Source organism: Zeugodacus cucurbitae, chromosome 5 (assembly GCF_028554725.1).
Source record: "Zeugodacus cucurbitae isolate PBARC_wt_2022May chromosome 5, idZeuCucr1.2, whole genome shotgun sequence".
In the NCBI taxonomy this organism is placed as follows: Eukaryota; Metazoa; Arthropoda; class Insecta; order Diptera; family Tephritidae; genus Zeugodacus; species Zeugodacus cucurbitae.
This window is the reverse complement of record NC_071670.1, coordinates 15,724,650-15,742,092: the sequence shown is the minus strand read 5'-3', so window position 1 is coordinate 15,742,092 and position 17,443 is coordinate 15,724,650. Positions and strand designations below refer to the sequence as shown.

The following is a 17,443-nucleotide window of genomic DNA, read 5'->3' as shown; positions in this document are numbered from 1 at the left end:
TAAGCGTTTGCACACCATCAGCGCTTTGGTGGCCTTAGCAACCGCGGAGTCCACATGCTTCTTCCACCTAAGTTTTGAATCTAGTATTAGTCCTAGATACTTTATTTCCTCCACCCTAGCTACTGGTTGCCCGCCCATGGTAATAGTACCCAGGCCTGGGAGTGTTCTTCTCCTTGTAAAGGGGATAATGGCCGTTTTGGAGGGATTGATGTTAAATCCGACCTTAACGCACCACCTCTTAGCGAGGGTTAATCCTCTCCGGACAATGTCTCCAAGCTCTCAAATTTACCTCTGGCTATAATTACGATATCGTCCGCGTATACCTGACATCGTATGCCGTTCTCTGTCAATATCTCCAAAAGCTCATCCACGACTAGGCTCCAAAAAAGCGGCGATAGTGCACCTCCTTGGGGGAATCCCGTAGTTGTGCCCAGTTGTATGCTGTTAGAGCCTATCCGAGTTTCCGAAATTCTTGTGCCAAGGGCTGCATCTACCCATCTTATAATTGAATCATCGATCCGCCTCCTGTGTAGCGCTCTGGTGACACTTGAGTGGGAAGTATTGTCAAACGCGCCTTCTATATCTAGAAAGGCACACAATACCACTTCCCCATTTTCCAGAGCGTCTTCTACCTCTGTCACTAAGTTGTACAGAACAGTGTCTGTAGATCTGCCAACCCTATATGCATGCGGACTTGCGTGCAGGGGGTAGTGCTCTAATGCCACAGTCCTGATGTAGTTGTTCACGATCTTCTCCATCCCCATCTGCAGGAAAGTACAGTCTTTCTTATGCAGAAGAAAATAGAAATATAGAAAACTAAGAGGAATCAAAATATTTTGCACTTTCTTGGACTATTGTGTATTGTGTGAAAGACTAAAGCCCACCGTCAACGAACTGATTGGACCTTATCAGTGTGGCTTTAGACCTGGAAAATCTACAATGGACCAGATATTCACCATGCGCCAAATCTTGGAAAAGACCCGAGAGAGAAGAATCGATACCCACCATCTTTTTATCGATTTTAAAGCTGCCTTCGATAGCACGAAAAGGAGCTGCCTTTATGCCGCGATGTCTGAATTTGGTATCCCTGCAAAACTAATACGGCTATGTAAGCTGACGTTGAGCAACACCAAAAGCTCCGTCAGGATCGGGAAGGACCTCTCCGAGCCGTTCGATACCAAACGAGGCTTCAGACAGGGTGACTCACTATCGTGCGACTTCTTCAATCTATTGCTGGAAAAAATAATACGAGCTGCAGAACTAAATAGAGAGGGTACAATCTTCTACAAGAGTGTACAGCTCCTGGCGTATGCCGATGATATTGATATCATCGGAAGCAACAACCGCGCCGTTTGTTCTGCGTTTTCCAGACTAGATAAAGAAGCGAAGCGTATGGGTCTGGTGGTGAATGAGGACAAGACGAAATATCTCCTGTCATCAAACAAACAGTCAGCGCACTCGCGTCTTGGCTCCCACGTCACTGTTGACAGTCATAACTTTGAAGTTGTAGATAATTTCGTTTATCTGGGAACCAGCATTAACAACACCAACAATGTCAGCCTTGAAATCCAACGCAGAATCACTCTTGCCAACAGGTGCTACTTTGGACTGAGTAGGCAATTGAAAAGTAAAGTCCTCTCTCGACGAACCAAAATCAAACTCTATAAGTCGCTCATTATTCCCGTCCTGATGTATGGCGCTGAAGCGTGGACGATGACAACATCCGATGAGACGACTCTTGGGGTTTTCGAGAGAAAGGTTTTGCGCAAGATTTATGGTCCTCTAAACATTGGCAACGGCGAATACCGCAGACGATGGAACGATGAGCTGTACGATTTATACGACGACATTGACATAGTTCAGCGAATAAAAAGACAGCGGCTACGCTGGCTAGGTCATGTTGTACGGATGGAAGAAAACACTCCAGCTCTGAAAGTATTCGATGCAGTACCCGCTGGAGGAAGCCGCGGAAGAGGACGACCTCCACTCCGGTGGAAAGACCAAGTGCAAAGTGACCTGGCTTCACTTGGTGTTTCCAGTTGGCGCCAAAAAGCAAAAAGGAGGAATGAGTGGCGCGCTCTGGTGGATTCGGCTATAATCGCTTAAAGCGGTTCCTACGCCAAATATATATATATATATATTTTATTCATTCTGATTTAGTATTATGATGAAAAATATGGTTTTATAACCGCATTATTTTTCACTATTTTTATTTTTTAAATTTTTTAATATGCTATTAGGGTGTGCTAATATTTAACTCTTTTGAATTACGTCTTATCCATCACAAAAAATTTCATACAACATTTTGAAATACATTAATACCAATTTAATAGGGGTAAATAATAAAACAAGTTTTATTGGAAATTTTGAGAACCACCCTAACCTATGTATATAAACTTCAACCTATACAGTCAAGCCATTAACTGAACATAGTATTACCTAATTGAGTAATTGAAATTATAAAAAATAAATAAAATAAATAATTAACTGATAGGAATTACTACTACTTACTATTTACTTTAGTTGCTAACATTTAAAATATTTTGCTTAGAGTTTTTAGTGCCACTCTAATAATAAAATGTGTTATTAAATTTGGAAGAATATGTTGTTTAAAATTTTTAAGGGTCACCCTAGTGTAGTCAATTAATTAACTAATAGCAATATTACTCAATTTGGTTACAAGAATTAAAAATCTTTTTACTGGAAATTTTAGTGCCACCTTACTACTTAATTTTGTTATTGAAATTAATTCTTCATTCTATTCTATTCATTAAAATTAAAAATAAAAATATTTTATTTGAATTTTTAGTACCACCCTAATATATTTTAAAATCTTCCTACCTAGTTATGCCATTAACTAAACTCACATATTCCAAGCAGAAAGTCTTAAACACACAAAACCGCAGTCAACGAAAGAAAAAAAGAAATGTAACAACAGCAACAACCACACACAAAAAGTGTGTCATTCATTATAGCTAACCATATGTAAATGTAAATGAAAATAAAAGTGACAAACGCGAAAGTCAACATTTGTATTAGAAAAAGTGCACGCATGCGCCAATAACAACAACAGCGCAGACTCTTCAAATTCAAATCATTTCCTACGCTTTACGCTCTTTCTCATGGCAGCAATTTTCTCATGGAAGCAATTTGAATATTTTTTCTTCAGTGAAGTTGCGGACATTTCTTTTTTCAGCATAGCACCTGTCCCACTGCGTTGTTATGCTTGATTATTTTTGAGATTTATATTTTTTTTTTAATTTTTTTTTTTTGAGATTTGAGAGACTGAGAAAGGCATGACGCATAACTTTTCAATCGTTTCTACTCCGCAGCTGAGTGGAGTTAAGTGGACATCAGCGCATTTTATAGTAAGCGTTAATCAGTGAGTGGCGTCTACTTTTGGAAATTATGCGTGTATTTATAAATATCTCTATGTGCCTTCGAAATACTTTTATGACCGAAAGCGAAATTCTGACACTTTCGCTTTCGTTTAGTGGGGTATGAGCTTGAAAGCAGATGGTCTTTAGGTACTGATAAGTGCTTATTAAAGCTTATGACATAAGCTGCTTAAGCTTTTATGTTATAATGCATTTTAGACCACGAAACTATTAAAAAAATATCTTTACAAACGAATTTTCAGAATTATATATAATATAATAATATATTCAGAATTGTATATATAATATATATAAAATAAATTTTTATATTTTTACAAAAAAAATTGGAAAAAAATTTTATAACAAAAAATTTTATGATAAACACAATTATAGGGAAAATGTTTATGGTAAACAAATTATAGGGAAAAAATTTATAGCAAAATATTTTATAGTTAAAAAATTATACGAAATAATTTTATAGCATATATTTGAATGAAAAATTATAGCAAACAATTTGATGGTAAAAATTATAGGAATAAATTTTATAGCAAACTTTGTGTGGTAATAAATTATAGCATACTTTTTATAAATATTTTCTATGTAATTCCTGTCTTTTTTAATAATATGAAATCTCATTTCCAAGTCAAGTTGGAAGGCTTATTTTATTACTAATTTGTCTTCTCAATACACACATTTGGCCAGCTTTTATTCAAAGTAGCACTACCCAGGACTCAATAACTCTAAGAGAAGAAATCCAGTGCTATAAATATCAAAATAGTTTATCTTTCTAAAGGAACTGTGGGAAGTAAGGGTTTAGAAATGTATTTATCCGCTCTGGTAAGGGCTCTCTGAATGTGCTGAACTTTCAGAAAGGTCAAATAAAGGCCAACGCAACTCAGTAATATTACTAATAGTACAACAGCACTAATACAATAAACATTATGCAAATAATAACTATATGGAAATAAATTGTATTTCAAAATTTTTTAAACCACTTTCTATATTTCATAATTTTTGCATTTTACAGTCCCGATATCCTTTATGCCAACAATTTCCTGCATAACATTTAATAATATCCGTACAAAAACCGCAATTTATCACAAAGCAGCTCTGAAATATGAAAAAAACCGGGTTTGTCACTTAAGTCTTTCGTGTGGCAAAGCGAGTTTCTTTCATATTTAGCTATGCATATTAGCTGTAAAAAACATATTACTGTTATTTATTACCAGCATGTGCATTTCCTTTAAATCACACGAGCAAGAAAATGGCAAATTAGTGGTTGTGGTTTTTGCGGTTGTCTTTTTGAGTGATTGAAATGGCTGCTTTTTTTCGAAATATGTGAAATACAATTATTATTTATAGTATTTAGACTTGGCTCGAAATTTTTTTAAATTTCAACTCATAAAATATAGCAATCAGAGTTTGAGAAGGAAAATTTATAAAAACTATTATGTAATGTTTAATGTATTCAAAGTCTAAGAAGAATTGCACCAGTTTTTATTGTTTCACATTACGAAACTACATTGAAAGTCGCTTATTTCTTAACCAATCTTAATTGAGAAATAGCCAAATTTGCTATTATTTGTATATCATTTTATCATACGCTATTCTGTCAGCAAATTTTATAGTAAAATAAAATGTAGTAAAATATTATAGCAAAAACTTGTATTGCAAAAAAAGATTAATGTTAAAATCGTTATAGCAAAAAAATAGTAGAAAATAATTATGGCACAAATTTTCTAGAAACATTTTTATAGCAAAATAATTAAAATTCATGAAAAAAATATTTGTATGAATATTTTTATGACCATAAAAAGTATGTTAAAAAAGTTATTGTAGAAATTTTATAGCAAACATTTTTATGACTTTTTTCCGTCACAGGTTTTTTTGTTTTTATAGTAAAAACTATTATTTATAGCTTAAATCGCTTTGAAATAAATTCATAAGTAATTATATAAAGCAATTTTGCTGGCAATTTCATAATAATAAAAAAAAAATATTGCAAAAGCAATTATAGGAAAAAGTATGTTAATAATAATGTAATCACAAATGAGAACCAAAGCTCAAACGACATCATCCAATTCATTGCCTGGTTTGCTGTATCATGGAAGTATTATCAAAGGAGAAGAACAGATATGATATATTAAAAACTATGTTTCTGAGTCCTAGAGTTTTAGGTTATCGGAATACCGGGTTATAATTCACATATCACATAATTATTTTTCCCCAAGAAGTTGCTATCGTATTACAGCTGGATCACAAGCTATTTAGATTTGATTCCACTACACCTTTAATAGCTTATGGCAAAGGATTATAGGAACTATTTATGGCAAAATAATTTAAAAAAAAGAAAAACAAATTTGTAGCGAAACTAGCTATAACAAACATATTTTATAGCAAATATATTTTATAGCAAAAAGTTATGGCAACGATTTCTACAGCAAAAAAGTATTGCAATTTAGCGCAAAAATTATAGCAAAAGATTTTTATGAAAAAATATTATATTATATAACCAATTACTGCAAAAATGTTTTAAATGGCGGAAATATTTGTAGACAAAGCAGGATACCATCTTCGGGGACTAAATAATTTTATTGTTAATATATTAGAGATCAATTTGCGTAGTACTTATTTTCCCACAGCATTTTTCTCTCAAGAAACTAGATAATATGATTAAATACTGCCTGCCACAACATATTTTACAGCTTACTTGCCGGCAAATTAAATCTTCATACTTTTTGTGATTTACTTTATTAAAATTTCTGACATTTTTCTTCAATTTATCTCATGTCACTTCGTTTAACACCATTTGATTTATTGAATTCTGCCGATATTCCCACGACAAACACGCAAAAATTAATATTTAATTTTCTGCACTTTTTGCTGAATTTCAAACGCATGCTGTTTTTACGCACTCACAGTGCTTTTCAACCACAAATGCCAACTTCCTTATAAAATCAACTACTTTAACCAACAAACGCTATAGATTACAGCAACTTACCGCTTAAGAAATGGTGTCCAGTTTCCTTGTACAGCGTTCGTTGGGCGTTGTTGTTGGTTGTCGCCGGTTTATGTTGTTTGCTTTAATATTAAATGTGTATGGGCTTAATTAACGGTTTTTGTTTGCTGTTATTGTATCGATTTCTTGTGGTTAGCTGTCACTTTTGCAATTATAAATCAACTACAAACAAACTAAATGCACTGCGATGTGAGGGAAGAAACCAAGACAAGACAATCAAACAAACAAGCCACTAACTTACAAAGTTACAACAACTCGGCAGCTGAGCATAGTTCAAATTGCTATGTAGTTTTTTATGTCTTGTGGCGGCAGCGGCAAAAATTGGATATGTTGGCAATCTTGTAATACTTGTCTTGCGCTATTGGTAGATTTATGGCGAACATGCGGATTTCCCTATCGAATGCGAATGAGTGGGAAAACCAATTGATAAAGCAAATCGTTTGCAGTTTTATAGCAAAAAACATATTTATGGCACACAATTTTATGATGAAAAAAATTATTGCAAAAAAGATTTCAAAATAAGGCAAAATATAGATAGTAACATTGTTACAGCAAAAAAAAAAATTCAAAAAATTATGTAAAAATATAGCGCAAAATGTATGTCAAAAAATTATAACAACATTTGTTGGGTCAAAAATTTAATCATTGAAATTGTATGGCAATAAATTATGGCAAAATTTATTGGGGTAAAAAATTATGTCAACGAAATAGTTGCAAAGTTTTGGCTAAATATTAAATCATAAAAATTTTATAGCACAAAAATTTTATTGCAAAAAAATTTATAGCAAAAATATTATGGCAAAAAATTATTGCGAAAAATCATGATATAAAACGGTGAATAAATTTCGCACATATTCGTTTTTTCGCAAAATCCACATATGGTAACGCGCCCTAGTTTCCAAACATGCGTCACTTAAAGCCAGTTTAAGCCACTGATAAATGTATTTAGCAGTTGAAAGTCCAATTTTATTGCCACATTGCATCGCTACAACTGCACTAAAATTACAGTTTTTTCCATGCATTTGTCACTATCACTGCTACAGACACACATTTGCATACGGCATTAATCGCCTGCAATGATTTCTGCACTTTTTGCCACTTGTTTATAGTGCTTGCACTGTCAAGCTGTATTCCAGCCGCCGCCTGAGTTGTTATTGCTATTGCTATTTTGTAATGACCGGTTGTCTGTGGCTGGTCACTGCATATCAGACACTCCTCTCGAATTTTCTATTTCACTCAATTTTACTTATATTTTTTCCGATTTTGTGTTGTCAGCTTTTAGTTAGTACACAAGGCATTTTTGTGGCAGGCCTTTCCATTTTTCGCGGTTCAAATTAAAATATTGCCAAATGGCTGGCGTTATATAACCGGTGGCGTATGAGTAATGTGCCGCTAATGCGTTGAGAGGTATGCACAAGCAGATTTGGATTTTGCGTTATGGTTAAATATTAGAAAAAAAAAAACGATTTTAAAATATTAGATTGATTTATATTTTTTTTTAATATTAAGTTTTTTTATTTGTTGTATTTTTTATATTTTAAAATTTATTATTTATTTTTCTTTTAAAGATTATTAAAATTTTAATATAAAAAAAGAAAACAATTCTTTATATTTTAAAATCAGTCTAAAGTGTACTTTAATTAATTATTGTTAAACAATTTGATAGTTTGCATAATTATTTAGTTATTTTTTTCGATAAATTCGAAATTATTTTTAATTTTTAATTTTTAAAAATTATTTTGCTCGGTTTTGTTTATAGAAACTTGGTTATGTTTAATTTCAGTTTAGTTACTTATTAATATTTTTAATTATATAATTTATTTTAATTATTTTTCTGCTAATTTTTTTAATTTTTAATTTAATTAATTGAATTTTTTTTTAATTATAATAATTAACTTTTATTAAAATTAAGTTAAACCTTTTTTTAATTTTTAATAGAAATTTTTAATTTTTATATAAATTTCGCATTATTTTATTAAATTTAAATAGATATATATTTTTTTGTTATATATTATATTTTTCTTAAAAGTTTTCTTATTTTTGAACAAATACAATTAACACTGACTAATTTAGTAATTTCTTCAGCTTTCATTTTATATTTTTCTATTTTTTATATGTTATTTTATTTTTATTATTTATATATTTCATTTTATTTTAATATTTACAAGTATATTATTTAATTTCTTTTTTCATCATCATCGTCTCTTGGAGCTACAGCTTTTTGTGAACTTTGGCCTGTTGCACCTCCTGACCTCTTGGTCCTTTGAGATTTTTTTCTAATTATTAATGCCGAGCCTTTTCATGTTTTCTTTGAGTTGGTACTCGCGCGTCCACGACTCTACTCTGTATCATAATACTGATCTGGTTTTCTATCGGGCCACTTTACATTGTCGATCGATCTGTTTTGATGTGAAGAATTTGATTAGGGACGCGTATCACCTGTTGGCGACTTATATTCTCGCTTCATTTTTTGCGTTATTTATTTCTTCGCTGACACTGCATAGCATTATGTTGAAGATGGTGGATTATTTCGTATAAACTTCGGTTACTACAGACTTGATTTTGGATTCCGAAGGATTCTGATATACTAAAAAGTATAATTACAGTGGAACTTCCATAACTCGAACTTCTATAATTCGAACTTCTATAACTCGAAGATCTCCATAACTTGAACTTTTAAATTGGCAATCAAATTACATACAAATAACTCGAACTTCTATAACTCGAAGATCTCCATAACTTGAACTTTTGAAGTTGAGTTGAGTTGGTACTCGCGCGTCCACGACTCTACTCTGTATCATAATACTGATCTGGTTTTCTATCGGGCCACTTTACATTGTCGATCGATCTGTTTTGATGTGAAGAATTTGATTAGGGACGCGTATCACCTGTTGGCGACTTATATTCTCGCTTCATTTTTTGCGTTATTTATTTCTTCGCTGACACTGCATAGCATTATGTTGAAGATGGTGGATTATTTCGTATAAACTTCGGTTACTACAGACTTGATTTTGGATTCCGAAGGATTCTGATATACTAAAAAGTATAATTACAGTGGAACTTCCATAACTCGAACTTCTATAATTCGAACTTCTATAACTCGAAGATCTCCATAACTTGAACTTTTAAATTGGCAATCAAATTACATACAAATAACTCGAACTTCTATAACTCGAAGATCTCCATAACTTGAACTTTTGAAGTTGAGTTGAGTTGGTACTCGCGCGTCCACGACTCTACTCTGTATCATAATACTGATCTGGTTTTCTATCGGGCCACTTTACATTGTCGATCGATCTGTTTTGATGTGAAGAATTTGATTAGGGACGCGTATCACCAGTTGGCGACTTATATTCTCGCTTCATTTTTTGCGTCATTTATTTCTTCGCTGACACTGCATAGCATTATGTTGAAGATGGTGGATTATTTCATATAAACTTCGGTTACTACAGACTTGATTTTGGATTCCGAAGGATACTGATATACTAAAAAGTATAATTACAGTGGAACTTCCATAACTCGAACTTCTATAATTCGAACTTCTATAACTCGAAGATCTCCATAACTTGAACTTTTAAATTGGCAATCAAATTACATACAAATAACTCGAACTTCTATAACTCGAAGATCTCCATAACTTGAACTTTTGAATTTGCAATATCCTTTAGAAATCAAATTTCATAAAAATTTCCTTCCATAAATCGAACTTTTCGACCAGGGCATAATACAAAATTTTAGTATCGAGGTAGAATTTTAAAAGAGGGACTCTTATCGCAAGGAGTCGAAAAAAAAATATGATATTGCACTTATGGATTGCATAACTCATGTAACAAAGGCATGGGATACAGACGTCAAAAGCCGAACAATTGCAAACTGCAACAAACAAAATTACAGAAAACATCTTTTAACGTATGAACATAAAACTTTATGCGAAGTAAATAATAATAAGACTGGGTATAAATCCATATTTAACAGATTTTTGAAAATTTATGTTTTAATGAAAATTTCTATAACTCGAAGTCTCTCTAACTCGAAGTTTTTTGTGCATTATGGTGATTAGAGTTAGAGAAGTTCCACTATATTTTTAGACTTTTTATGAATGTCGTATGAGTCTTCTGTTTCCTTTATTTATATCGTTGTTTATATCGTTTATATATTTTTATTAATTTATTTTATTTTATTGTATTTTATTTTATTTTATTTTATTTTATTTCATTTTATTTTATTTTATTTTATTTTATTTTATTTCATTTTATTTTATTTTACTTTATTTTATTTTATTTTATTTTATTTTATTTTATTTTATTTTATTTTATTTTATTTTATTTTATTTTATTTTATTTTATTTTTGTATATTTATAATTTATTCCTTCTCTTTTTGCATAACTTCGATATTTTATATTTTGGTTTTTATTTTTTAACAACCTCAAATATTGAAATTCCTCGAATTTCTTAGTCATAAGCACTTTCACTTTTGCTGTCATAAATTTTTGTTAGCACACGTCACCAAATCGGTAAACACTTTAAACTAATAACTTTTATTTAAAAAAGCTTGCAATCATTTCATAAAAAATATTAATTTCGTGTTAATTCTGTTATTTTCTTTGATATTTTCCATGCACTCTTTCAGCGCTGCGCAATGTACATATTAATTACTATTAATTTATTTCATTTGCCCGCTGAACTGTTGACCAAGTAAGCGAACAATTCAAGCGTTACCAGCCGCGCGGTCGGCCATCATCGAACCATTGGCTTTTGTGTCGGCACTAGTAATCACCACTCAACCAATTCAGTTATGCCTTTTTGGTAGGCACAAAACACATAAAAACAAACACAAAGGAACTATCACACAGAAATATTTGTTTAGCCCGCTTTCGTTACAACGCACCGATTGGCAGTGTCGGTCGCCGCACTACTTTGTATAGTTGCCATACAATCACAATTTGTAACAGAAAAAACCCAACTATTATAATTATTAGCTATTTTACTTTTAAATGTTGAATTATCGGCAACACACACACAGAAAGACAAACAAACGGAATTTTGCAAGTAAACACACCAATTCATACGCACTTTATTAACGGTTTTATTTATTGCTTGATGCGCAATGCTCGTTTTGTTGAAACTCGTCGCTGACTTCTTGCTTTATTTGTTACAATTTGCTGTTGCTATTGTTGTTGTTGTTGCTGCAATCGCATACACTATTGACTTTATTGACTCGCTTGCCTGCACTTTCTGGGTCTTGGCCGTTTAGCGCTCTGCCTCACTTCTCGTCACTCACTTCACTTGCCACTTAGCCAATATTACTTCACAGCCAGTTTAGTTGCGTTTCTCTTGTCGATCGTTTAAGCGCTATTTGCTTTTATTTAAACCGTTCGCGTTGCCGTCAGATATTGAACTGTCGTCTGCATTGTGGCACTTTGCTGCACTGAGCTGTGGATACTCGGCATGTGAGTGGCGTTTAGAGTTTGACTCTATCAAATGAGCAGTTGAGTGAAATTAGAGATTTATGAAGAACTGATGAGTGAGTTATTTCAGGTGAGGTAATGAGAAATGTTAGATTTTGGATATAATGATATAGTAAGTATATGTCGACTAAGTGTCTCATCCTGTTTTGTTTAAAGAGATTCTGCATTTTCTGAACTATCCCCACAGTAACTCTAAGATTTTATTTGAAACCCAGTTTTTTAAATAGCTTTTAAACTAAGTTTAATAAAAAAATCCATTACGTTTTATGGCATCAGAAAGACCGTACTAACAGTTTTGGGATTGCTTGACTCAGTACTATTTTAGCTGGCATCAACGATGAAATCCAATAAATAGAAATTACATAATTCATGTATTGAAAATTCATCCACGAATATCTGCGAAGACGCAACAAAATTAATCGCTTACGATTAAAAAAATTTAAAACTTATCGAGAATAGACCCCGACATACCGAATATATGTCCTGCATGCAACGAACCGTGAGAACCGCATGAGATTAACCATATCTTTGCATGCCCAACGAACACGACTCAGCTAACACACTTATTTTTATGGCCCGACCCTGTCAAAATAACTCGTTTCTCGAGCCTCCCGTTAGATGACCTCGATGACAACCAGATATATGTTTTCCGTGTCAAGCAGTGTTTGGATAATCCTTATAACTACAACAACGTCAAACAACCAGGACATGTTCTGTCAACACTTGGACCGCCTAAAATAAGCAATTTTTCAGAAACAATCAAGTTTGTTAGGTTAGGTTAGTGAGCTGATTCAATGGATCTCACTTAGACAGCTAAAATCGGCAGTTCTTTGTGATGCAGTAAACTCCTAAATAAGGAGGCTAGTGCTGCTGAGAAGTTTCAGAAACGCTAAAAAACGAAGGGGAAAGTGTCTATTTGTTTCAATCTCGTCTTCCTGCATGCGACATCGGCAACTTACATCCTGAAAGAAGTTTTTGAGGGCGAGCTCCTTACAGAATACTCATCCACCATACCAACTCGTTAATAGAAGAATTGCGTTCTATTAAAACAACTCATCGATAGTAACTAGCCAAAAGTTTCGGAAGCTTAGTTGGGAGGTTTTAATGCATCCAGCTTATAGTCCGCACCAGTGACCATGTGATTACTACATGTTCCTGTTTATAGCGAATTATTTTGCTGGTGACAAATGTGTCTCACGAGAAGATAGTGATAATCGAGGGTCTCAGTTTTTTTTCCAAAGGAACCGTTAAGAAATTGCCTTTAAAATCTCAAAAAGTTATATAACAAAACGTTGCAGATAGAACCTAAATCAGACCTTTCTATCTGTGCTTAATATAAGCTGTATATAATCGCGCAGTCCACATGCTTACCAATCCGGAGAAGTTTATGCGTCGTTCCGTACCACTAGACGAAACATTGATACACCATGATACACATAAATGACAATGAAGGGTGGAAGCAACCGTTTTCTATGATTCACATAGTGCCATCTATCTTTATTGTCTGAAGCAGGAAAGAATTATTTTTCAAATTGCTATGGATCATATTTCTAATTGCTTACATGATAAGGCTATTTTATATATATAATTTCAGATTCATAAAAAGCACGTTAGATGGCGTTAGTATTGACAAAAAGAAAGAAAATGTGAAAATAAGTATTGTATAATATTTTTTTTATTTTAAATATTTAAATTCTAAATCTAAATCTAAAGAAAATCGACTTCCTCATGCTTTGGAAAATGTTTTACGAAGATCGGAGTTAGTCAACAAGATATTGATTTCAAGAATTTTCCAATGCCGATCAAACAACCGTGTGAAACAAAACTCCTCTTTCTTCAGGACCATAATCATCGACGAAATATAAGGCTGATTCTACGATAAGAGGTTTCAAATGCATAGAGAAAACGGCCACAGAAAAATTTTGGATTTTTTTCATGAAACCTCTGTATTATGATTTTTGTCCCTTTTATTTATTTTCTCAAGTAAGTACAAGTCACTTTATACATATTTTATTACTTTATCGACGACCAGGGGAAAGACATAAAGTTTATGGTAGATAATTATTTTACCAAAAGCAAAAAATTTATTTAAAATAGTATTACAAATTAAAGATACTCTCTTTCCTAGATAATAAACCATAAAATTAAAATAACAAATTAATAAATGCACTCTTTATCTAAAATAAACAAAACAAATATTAAATATAAAATCTTAAGATCTTTCAAAAACATTTCTGACTTTTTGAAGACGTAATATAACGTCTGTCCTTTCAAAAGTAGATTTGACATGGGGAGAGTCTGGCCAACCTGATCTTATTTATATATAAATACATATATGTATACATATTCGGCGTATGCACCGCTTATGCGATTATAGGCGAATCTATTTGAGCGCGCTAGTCATCTCTCCGTTTTGCTGTTTGGCGCCATTGGAAATATCAATAGAAACCAGGTCATTTTTTAACTGGGTTTTCTAACGGAATGCAGGGCTTACTGTTCCTCTGCTTCCACCAGTGGGTACTGGATCGAACACTTTCCAAGCTGAAGTGCTTTCGTCATACGAACAACATGACCTAGCTAACTGTCTTTTTATTCGCTGAACTATGTCAGTGTCGTCGTATAGCTCATCGTTCTATCATCTGCGGTATTCGCTTTTGCCAATGTTCAAAGGACCATAAATCTTCCACAAAACTTTTCTCTCGAAAACTCCTAGTGCCGTCTCATCGGATGTTGACATCGCCCATGCTTCTGCACCATAAAGCAGAACGGGATGAAAAATGACTTGTAGAGTTTGGATTTGGTTCATGGAGAGAGGACTTTAGGACATTTAAATGTCCACTCAGTCCAAACTAGCATCTGTTGGTAAGCGCGATTCTGCGTTGGATTGCTAGGCTAATATTTTTGGTTTTGTTGAAGCTGGTAATGGCTGGAGGTGCGGAAGGGGTCCTGTTCAGAAGTTCACGCAAGAAAGTATCAAGACTCAAGCAGCTCACGACTTCCGGTCCGGGTATCGTAATGAATAGTAACTCCCCTGGTCTCTTACTCTCCCCCTAGCGGTATTTTGCCAGGGGAAATACGACAGGGGAGAGACGTTTCCATGAAAAATTTAATTGTTTTAATTGAATGAATCAAATTAGAGCCAAAATCAGTTTTCGAATCCAGTACACCGCACGATCGGGCCGCAATAATTAAAAACTACAGCGCTCAGAAGGATTTCGCGATTAGTATTATTAACTTCAAGCTGATATATGCTCTTGAGCACTTTTTTCAATGAGACCGTCTTTGAATTTATGTCGTACAAACGGGACAAAAGTTATTTTAAACAAGTAAGGAAGGGCTAAGTTCGGGTGTAACCGAACATTTTATACTCTCGCAATTTATTTATTTAACTGTATTAATATTATATAATACACAATTTGACCCACATATTCATCATATATATTGTATAAAGTCCATTGAAAGTTGGAAACCCTAATATTAGGTTAGAAGTGCCGAGGTCCTCATGTTCGATATATGGGGCCTTGACAACCTATGGTCCGATTTCGGTGGTTTTTAGAATGGGGGTGCCACACTATAAACGTAGTATTTGTGCAAAGTTCTGCATCGATATCTTTACTAGTGCTTACTTTATATATTGTAAAGTAAACGATTCAGATTGTCTTCAAAGTTCTGGTATAAAGGAAGTAGGCATGGTTGTGAAGCGATTTGGCCTATTTTCACAACATATCATTGGGATGTAAAGAAACTATTACCATTTTCCATTTTGTAAAAAAATCTGAGTGCAGCTTCCATCTGCCATTTCTTATGTGAAATTTAGTGTTTCTGGCGTTTCTCACTATTGAGTTAACCCACTTTTAGTAGTTTTCAACATAACCTTTGTATGGGTGGTGGCCGTGGTCACAATCCGATTTCCTCCATTTTTGGACTGTATAAGGTAGTACCTAAAAGAAACGACTCTAGAAAGTTTCCTTGATATACTTCCAGTAGTTTGCGAGATATGTACAAAATCTTAGTAGGAGGAGGGGCCACGCCCACTTCCCCAAAAAAATTACATCCACATATGCCCCTTCCTAGTGCTATCCTTCATACCAAATTTTACTTCCATAGCTTTATTTATAGCTTAGTTATGGCACTTTAAGTGTTTTCGGCTTTCGCCATTTTGTGGGCGTGGCAGTGGTCTCATTACGCCCATTTTCGAACTTAACCTTCTTATGGTGCCAAGGAACACGTGTTCCTAGTTTCATTAAGATATCTCAATTTTTACTCAAGGTACAGCTTGCACGGACGGACGGACAGACAGACATCCGGATTTGAACTTTTCTCGTCACCCTGATCATTTTGATATATATAACCCTATATCTAACTCGTTTAGTTTTAGGACTTACAACCAACCGTTTTGTGGACAAAACTATAATACTCTCGTAGCAACTTTGTTGCGGGAGTATAAAAATTATATGAATTAAACAAAATAATTTTGTTTTTTATTTAACAATACTTAATTTTAATTATTTTACTTCCGATTGAACTTAGTTTTGGTTTAGCATCTCATACAAAAATATATGCATTGTCCGAAAGTTAAATAAAAAGTAGCTACGGGACAAGCCAGTGGAGAGATTTTTATAGACTTTGTAAGGAATTCCAGAAAAAAAATGTTTTAATTATGCAGTAAATTCTAATATTATTTAATACACTACATTAATATGATGTGATATATTTAAAAAAATAGCAACATAAAGGACAAAAACAATACTTTAAGCTGATTGCCGCACAAGTTACCTCTTATCGTAGAATCACCCATAAATAAAAACAAAAATACACAGCCATCACCCACAAATTTGCCAATTTTTCACGATGATGACTAGAGAAGGGTGAGGAAATGATTCAGTATCAAATTAATTTTTTGACGGGATTATCCCCTAATTATTTATAATTTGTGTAAAAATAGCAATACGCAAGCAATATTGGATTCATTTACAATTTGATAGAAAATATCAGCCAAAAACAAACACGAAATATATTTCAAATACTTAGCACGTCTCCCAAATATATAAATATGCATGCAAGGCATTGCTACAAATTTAAATCAATTTCTTCAACTCATATTTACAACACAGCTATGCTAATGCGCCAATGCGGCCCACCTTGACCATACACTTGTCAACCAAAACGCCGCACCACTGCATGCAACTGTCGCAATATTCATACCTAACAACAACAGCAACAACAAATAATTGGCAGTTAACAACATGTGTATTACAACAACACAAAAACGCGAGTGCAATGCACTCATAAGAGTAGACACCTGTTGGACAAGCAAATCAATGCCGGCACAAGGAGACAATGTAACTCAAAGGCGGTTAGAGAGTTTAAGAAAATAGCTGAGAGTAGCTTAGAGTTGTTGTAAATGAGTGAAAGAGTACAATTTCTCAATTTCTGCTTTACTAATTTACAACGCGCGCGCAGACAAATCAATCAATGGTGGGCAGACAGCGGTGGATGGGCCCACGCTGTGCCGAAATTTATACATATAATTACAAGTGGGGATTATGAGCATGAGTTACTGATGTGTTGCTTTATTT

The 17,443-nt window shown here is 33.5% G+C and overlaps 1 protein-coding gene across 11 annotated transcripts in view; it reads right to left on the bottom strand.

The window, feature by feature from the left end:
* Positions 1–11,815, bottom strand: part of LOC105214632 (mucin-4) — a 33,933-nt gene extending 22,118 nt beyond the window's left edge. The window contains exons 1-2 of one of the 11 annotated variants that reach the window (XM_054231007.1): positions 11,704–11,815; positions 6,379–6,578 (exon numbers count right to left, since the gene is read on the bottom strand). The gene's annotated coding sequence lies outside the window, so the exon portion shown is untranslated. Of the gene's footprint in view, positions 1–6,378; positions 6,579–10,821; positions 10,841–11,384 lie in introns of those variants that run through there. The other 10 variants (XM_011188163.3, XM_011188158.3, XM_011188161.3 and 7 more) reach the window with 10 other exon arrangements.
* Positions 11,816–17,443: the final 5,628 nt, after the last annotated feature.